Genomic DNA, 7500 nt, shown 5'->3' with positions numbered 1-7500 from the left:
CCAGCCGGCTGTGCACGCTACCGAGAAAGTACCGGTATGCGAACCGCCAGGCGACGGGCGCGCATCGCACGTTTAAGGAGACGCGGCCGGCCACACAGGCGACCACGACACTCCCACGTCTCCGAAGCGGGACAAACGCCGCGCGCTTCAGTATACGTAGCCGACCCTCAGCCAGACGTGGCCCGGGAACGGAATCCATGGACCGCAATGTGCGTTCGAAACGTCGATGTTCATGTGTCCTGCAGTTCACATGTCGACGCGCAATTTGCTGCGTTCTTCATCGACCCACGAGCCGAGTGATCCACCGTCCTGGGTGATCTTTTCCTTTTCAGTCTCCCACTGTCTCTTTCAAGACAGTAGCATTTGCGGGACTGAGGCGTCTGACGGCCCCTGTTCCACTATTTTTTTTGTGTCCAACGGCCTCACAGCCGATGGGCGTCGTACGGCTCCACACCGGAGCGGACAGGCACTCGGGCGAACGTCATTCAAAACCGGCGCCAGGCGCCAGGTACCGCAGGCCAGCCGCTCCAGAGCTTCAGCGCTCGTACCACACAACAACAACACTTCCGCTAGTTTTGAGAGGCACGCGTGGTTCCGCACGCGGCGCACGGCCACTGCCGTACAGGTAGCGTGTTGCGCGACACGACACGCACATCGAAAGACATGCAGTCTAGTCGGTAATGATCCTTCCGCAGGTTCACCTACGGAAACCTTGTTACGACTTTTACTTCCTCTAAAACACGCGATCTAGTGTTCTTTCCGGTAGCATCGGCAACGACAGAGTCGATGCCGCGTACCAGTCCGAAGACCTCACTAAATCATTCAATCGGTAGTAGCGACGGGCGGTGTGTACAAAGGGCAGGGACGTAATCAACGCGAGCTTATGACTCGCGCTTACTGGGAATTCCTCGTTCATGGGGAACAATTGCAAGCCCCAATCCCTAGCACGAAGGAGGTTCAGCGGGTTACCCCGACCTTTCGGCCTAGGAAGACACGCTGATTCCTTCAGTGTAGCGCGCGTGCGGCCCAGAACATCTAAGGGCATCACAGACCTGTTATTGCTCAATCTCGTGCGGCTAGAAGCCGCCTGTCCCTCTAAGAAGAAAAGTAATCGCTGACAGCACGAAGGATGTCACGCGACTAGTTAGCAGGCTAGAGTCTCGTTCGTTATCGGAATTAACCAGACAAATCGCTCCACCAACTAAGAACGGCCATGCACCACCACCCACCGAATCAAGAAAGAGCTATCAATCTGTCAATCCTTCCGGTGTCCGGGCCTGGTGAGGTTTCCCGTGTTGAGTCAAATTAAGCCGCAGGCTCCACTCCTGGTGGTGCCCTTCCGTCAATTCCTTTAAGTTTCAGCTTTGCAACCATACTTCCCCCGGAACCCAAAAGCTTTGGTTTCCCGGAGGCTGCCCGCCGAGTCATCGGAGGAACTGCGGCGGATCGCTGGCTGGCATCGTTTATGGTTAGAACTAGGGCGGTATCTGATCGCCTTCGAACCTCTAACTTTCGTTCTTGATTAATGAAAACATACTTGGCAAATGCTTTCGCTTCTGTTCGTCTTGCGACGATCCAAGAATTTCACCTCTAACGTCGCAATACGAATGCCCCCGCCTGTCCCTATTAATCATTACCTCGGGTTCCGAAAACCAACAAAATAGAACCGAGGTCCTATTCCATTATTCCATGCACACAGTATTCAGGCGGGCTTGCCTGCTTTAAGCACTCTAATTTGTTCAAAGTAAACGTGCCGGCCCACCGAGACACTCAACAAAGAGCACCCTGGTAGGATTTAAACGGGGTCCGCCTCGGGACGCGAAAGCACCCCTTCGGCTCGCCCCACCGGCAGGACGTCCCACGATACATGCCAGTTAAACACCGACGGGCGGTGAACCAACAGCGTGGGACACAAATCCAACTACGAGCTTTTTAACCGCAACAACTTTAATATACGCTATTGGAGCTGGAATTACCGCGGCTGCTGGCACCAGACTTGCCCTCCAATAGATACTCGTTAAAGGATTTAAAGTGTACTCATTCCGATTACGGGGCCTCGGATGAGTCCCGTATCGTTATTTTTCGTCACTACCTCCCCGTGCCGGGAGTGGGTAATTTGCGCGCCTGCTGCCTTCCTTGGATGTGGTAGCCGTTTCTCAGGCTCCCTCTCCGGAATCGAACCCTGATTCCCCGTTACCCGTTACAACCATGGTAGGCGCAGAACCTACCATCGACAGTTGATAAGGCAGACATTTGAAAGATGCGTCGCCGGTACGAGGACCGTGCGATCAGCCCAAAGTTATTCAGAGTCACCAAGGCAAACGGACCAGACAAGCCAATCCGATTGGTTTTGATCTAATAAAAGCGTCCCTTCCATCTCTGGTCGGGACTCTGTTTGCATGTATTAGCTCTAGAATTACCACAGTTATCCAAGTAACGTGGGTACGATCTAAGGAACCATAACTGATTTAATGAGCCATTCGCGGTTTCACCTTAATGCGGCTTGTACTGAGACATGCATGGCTTAATCTTTGAGACAAGCATATGACTACTGGCAGGATCAACCAGGGAGCTGCGTCAACTAGAGCTGAGCAGCCGGCCGCCCGGGAGTGTGTCCCGGGGGCCCGCGCGAACACGCAAGCGTCCGCTCAATTATTCTGTAAACAGGAGGAGGCCGAGCTCCCCTGCACGATACACCTCGAAACCCTCTCAGGTCCCGGCGGCGCGCAGCGCCGTCCTAGGTACTTGGTCGGTTTCGAGAGAGGCGCAATCGCCCGGAGTTAGGCGAGTAGACGGTTTTAGTGCGAACACCCTTGCTCCCAACTGAGCTTGCCGCTGCCGACAGAGGCCCGGGAGCGTGCTGTCGTGGCATTGCCGGCGGGAGACAACACGCGCCACCTATGGTGACCGGCAGCTCCAACGCCAGCGCCACACAAGGGCAAAGCCCCACTTGGGTGCAGAAGCGAACTCTCCCAGCACAGCGCACGCGCCAACACGTCCGCACAACTGCGATACAAACCACCTGCGAGAACCGCTGGGGCGACCGAGCAGCAGACGGCGTCGCGGCGCCGAGTGCCAGGCGGCGGCGCATCCTCAACGCACACAGTCCTCAATCAGACCAGCACACTGCAGATGTCCACCGCGCTTCGCACCGGGCTCGGCTGAACCAACTTTGGCCGCCAGGCGCCGCGTGCAGGGTGCGCCGCAGCGTAGCTGCGCCGCCTGCCGGGCCCGTCGGCTGGCGCTCCTGCCACTCGGCGCCCCCCACCAGCCGCCTGTTGCGCGTGCGCCCACGCAGCGCGCGGCCAACACGCCGGGCGGCCCCCCTTCACCGGCCGGGAACAGTCCCACCAAGCCACCGCCGCGTATCGCTTCATACCCACATGGGCCTAGTCACGCGTGTGGATGTGGCGGGTACCGCTGAAACAACCGGTTAATAGCTGTACCGATCGTCGCCATCACAGATTCACCTCCAGCGTGAACAACCGCTCAACAACGGATTTCCAGTTCATTTGCGTATCTTGGGCAGTAAACGTAGATGTCCACCTACATTTGCGAATTCAACAATTCTTGCATGCCAGGATGTCATGTGTCACGACACGCTACATCAGACCACATACACACTGCGACATGTGCAGAAGAGAACACGTGGAAGGTGGCCCGCGCACGTATGCGATGTACCTTCCGCGATCCACTGTCAACCGGCATCTGCGGCATGTCCCAGATATGGAACGCGGTCCACCAGGGTAGCACTTTGTGTGAGGCAATACGACAAAGTCGGAATACACGCGTCACTACATCAGACGGCTCACGCTGACCTGACCTGACCTGACTCACCGCACCACCACCCCCAGCGACCCAGGGTGACATACAATGCGTTCGTACGTTCCTCCCACACGCCTCTACGGCGTACCACAGTGCAACCTAGCTGTTATTGGGAGACGAGACAAGTAGCATCAAGCACAACATATGGAAATTGAGATTCGACACCGTTGGGCACAGCCAGCGTACGGTCACACGTATCACACTACTTCACTCTGTACGTAACGACCGATGATCGGTACAGCGTGTGGGTTACGCGTACGACATCAGCGGACAATGGACACAGACCATACCACGACGTACACTGAGGGCGTCGACATCTGAATGCAACTGAACAGCTGCGAGGCTCATTTAACACTCAAACGCCAGACCGACCAGCTTGAGAGGACAGAGACACAAAGAGGGGGACAGAGGGGGACAGAGGGGGGGGAGGGGGGGGGTCGGCGATATAGTCCTATTGCAGTACAATTGACAGTGGATAGCAGGAATATGTGGAAAGTAAGCAACACTCGCAAGACATCTACATGAGGATAACAACGACACCAGAGATTCCGAGCAGTGAACTATGTTAGGCAAAGGGACAACGTGGGTTAGGTTAAGGGACAACGTGGGTTAGGTTAAGGGACAACGTGGGTTAGGTTAAGGGACAACGTGGGTTAGGTTAAGGGACAACGTGGGTTAGGTTAAGGGACAACGTGGGTTAGGTTAAGGGACAACGTGGGTTAGGTTAAGGGACAACGTGGGTTAGGTTAAGGGACAACGTGGGTTAGGTTAAGGGACAACGTGGGTTAGGTTAAGGGACAACGTGGGTTAGGTTAAGGGACAACGTGGGTTAGGTTAAGGGACAACGTGGGTTAGGTTAAGGGACAACGTGGGTTAGGTTAAGGGACAACGTGGGTTAGGTTAAGGGACAACGTGGGTTAGGTTAAGGGACAACGTGGGTTAGGTTAAGGGACAACGTCGGTTAGGTTAAGGGACAACGTGGGTTAGGTTAAGGGACAACGTGGGTTAGGTTAAGGGACAACGTGGGTTAGGTTAAGGGACAACGTGGGTTAGGTTAAGGGACAACGTGGGTTAGGTTAAGGGACAACGTGGGTTAGGTTAAGGGACAACGTGGGTTAGGTTAAGGGACAACTTGAGTTAGGTTAAGGGACAACTTGAGTTAGGTTAAGGGACAACTTGAGTTAGGTTAAGGGACAACTTGAGTTAGGTTAAGGGACAACTTGAGTTAGGTTAAGGGACAACTTGAGTTAGGTTAAGGGACAACTTGAGTTAGGTTAAGGGACAACTTGAGTTAGGTTAAGGGACAACTTGAGTTAGGTTAAGGGACAACTTGAGTTAGGTTAAGGGACAAATTGAGTTAGGTTAAGGGACAAATTGAGTTAGGTTAAGGGACAAATTGAGTTAGGTTAAGGGACAAATTGAGTTAGGTTAAGGGACAAATTGAGTTAGGTTAAGGGACAAATTGAGTTAGGTTAAGGGACAAATTGAGTTAGGTTAAGGGACAAATTGAGTTAGGTTAAGGGACAAATTGAGTTAGGTTAAGGGACAACTTGAGTTAGGTTAAGGGACAAATTGAGTTAGGTTAAGGGACAACTTGAGTTAGGTTAAGGGACAACTTGAGTTAGGTTAAGGGACAACTTGAGTTAGGTTAAGGGACAACTTGAGTTAGGTTAAGGGACAACTTGAGTTAGGTTAAGGGACAACTTGAGTTAGGTTAAGGGACAACTTGAGTTAGGTTAAGGGACAACTTGAGTTAGGTTAAGGGACAACTTGAGTTAGGTTAAGGGACAACTTGAGTTAGGTTAAGGGACAACTTGAGTTAGGTTAAGGGACAACTTGAGTTAGGTTAAGGGACAAATTGAGTTAGGTTAAGGGACAAATTGAGTTAGGTTAAGGGACAAATTGAGTTAGGTTAAGGGACAACTTGAGTTAGGTTAAGGGACAAATTGAGTTAGGTTAAGGGACAAATTGAGTTAGGTTAAGGGACAACTTGAGTTAGGTTAAGGGACAACTTGAGTTAGGTTAAGGGACAACTTGAGTTAGGTTAAGGGACAACTTGAGTTAGGTTAAGGGACAACTTGAGTTAGGTTAAGGGACAACTTGAGTTAGGTTAAGGGACAACTTGAGTTAGGTTAAGGGACAACTTGAGTTAGGTTAAGGGACAACTTGAGTTAGGTTAAGGGACAACTTGAGTTAGGTTAAGGGACAACTTGAGTTAGGTTAAGGGACAAATTGAGTTAGGTTAAGGGACAAATTGAGTTAGGTTAAGGGACAAATTGAGTTAGGTTAAGGGACAACTTGAGTTAGGTTAAGGGACAACTTGAGTTAGGTTAAGGGACAACTTGAGTTAGGTTAAGGGACAACTTGAGTTAGGTTAAGGGACAACTTGAGTTAGGTTAAGGGACAAATTGAGTTAGGTTAAGGGACAAATTGAGTTAGGTTAAGGGACAACTTGAGTTAGGTTAAGGGACAACTTGAGTTAGGTTAAGGGACAACTTGAGTTAGGTTAAGGGACAACTTGAGTTAGGTTAAGGGACAAATTGAGTTAGGTTAAGGGACAAATTGAGTTAGGTTAAGCGATAATCTGGTACAGCCACAGTTAGGTTAAGCGATAATCTGGTACAGCCACAGTTAGGTTAAGCGATAATCTGGTACAGCCACAGTTAGGTTAAGCGATAATCTGGTACAGCCACAGTTAGGTTAAGCGATAAACTGGTACAGCCACAGTTAGGTTAAGCGATAAACTGGTACAGCCACAGTTAGGTTAAGCGATAAACTGGTACAGCCACAGTTAGGTTAAGCGATAAACTGGTACAGCCACAGTTAGGTTAAGCGATAAACTGGTACAGCCACAGTTAGGTTAAGCGATAAACTGGTACAGCCACAGTTAGGTTAAGCGATAAACTGGTACAGCCACAGTTAGGTTAAGCGATAAACTGGTACAGCCACAGTTAGGTTAAGCGATAAACTGGTACAGCCACAGTTAGGTTAAGCGATAAACTGGTACAGCCACAGTTAGGTTAAGCGATAAACTGGTACAGCCACAGTTAGGTTAAGCGATAAACTGGTACAGCCACAGTTAGGTTAAGCGATAAACTGGTACAGCCACAGTTAGGTTAAGCGATAAAGTTGGTTAAATTTGGTATTGTGTGGGAAGGGGGCAGAGAGAGAGGGGGGGGGGGGGTGGATAGTGGTGGCAGTACACGGATGCCTGAGTCACCGTCAGATACGTCACGTCGGTTCGATGCTTGTAGCAAGAGGCTGGCGGATGTGTGTCTCTCACTTCTGCAATTTTTCATGTGGTATAACACGAGGGCGGGGGATGATATTTGGTGCCCCTCTGTGTAGGATGTGTGTTGGTGGTGTTGATTTATCTGAGCAATGGTAGTTGTCGGAGGAGTGGGGTATTGTGCTTTTATAGGTGGACCTACTGCTCTGGTTATCATAGTGTCGACGGTGCAATGTGGCAGAGAGGATGCACTCGACATTGTCGCATTCCAGATGTTTACGTATTGTGTGTCTCCGTTGCAGGCCGAGAGTGGTGCATGTTCGAGTGTCTGGCTGACGTGCGATTCACGTTGTGTGCCCAGTCTTACAGCACGTATAGGGACATTCGCATAAATCATCTATATTTGGCCTTGCATCATTTACTAAGCAGTGCCGTGAGACGACCGA

At 51.1% G+C, this 7500-nt stretch overlaps 2 non-coding genes across 2 annotated transcripts; both read right to left on the bottom strand.

Annotated features, from left to right (window-relative positions):
• Positions 1-161: 161 nt before the first annotated feature.
• Positions 162-316, bottom strand: LOC126304908 (5.8S ribosomal RNA). The gene has a single exon (XR_007553283.1). It is a non-coding gene; the product is annotated as a 5.8S ribosomal RNA (ribosomal RNA).
• Positions 317-678: 362 nt separating this feature from the next.
• Positions 679-2571, bottom strand: LOC126304897 (small subunit ribosomal RNA). Its single transcript, XR_007553274.1, has one exon. It is a non-coding gene; the product is annotated as a small subunit ribosomal RNA (ribosomal RNA).
• Between the last annotated feature and the right edge of the window lie 4929 nt (positions 2572-7500).

Source organism: Schistocerca gregaria, unplaced genomic scaffold (genome assembly GCF_023897955.1).
Source record: "Schistocerca gregaria isolate iqSchGreg1 unplaced genomic scaffold, iqSchGreg1.2 ptg000195l, whole genome shotgun sequence".
NCBI classification, from domain to species: Eukaryota; Metazoa; Arthropoda; class Insecta; order Orthoptera; family Acrididae; genus Schistocerca; species Schistocerca gregaria.
This window is presented reverse-complemented; position numbering and strand designations above follow the sequence as displayed.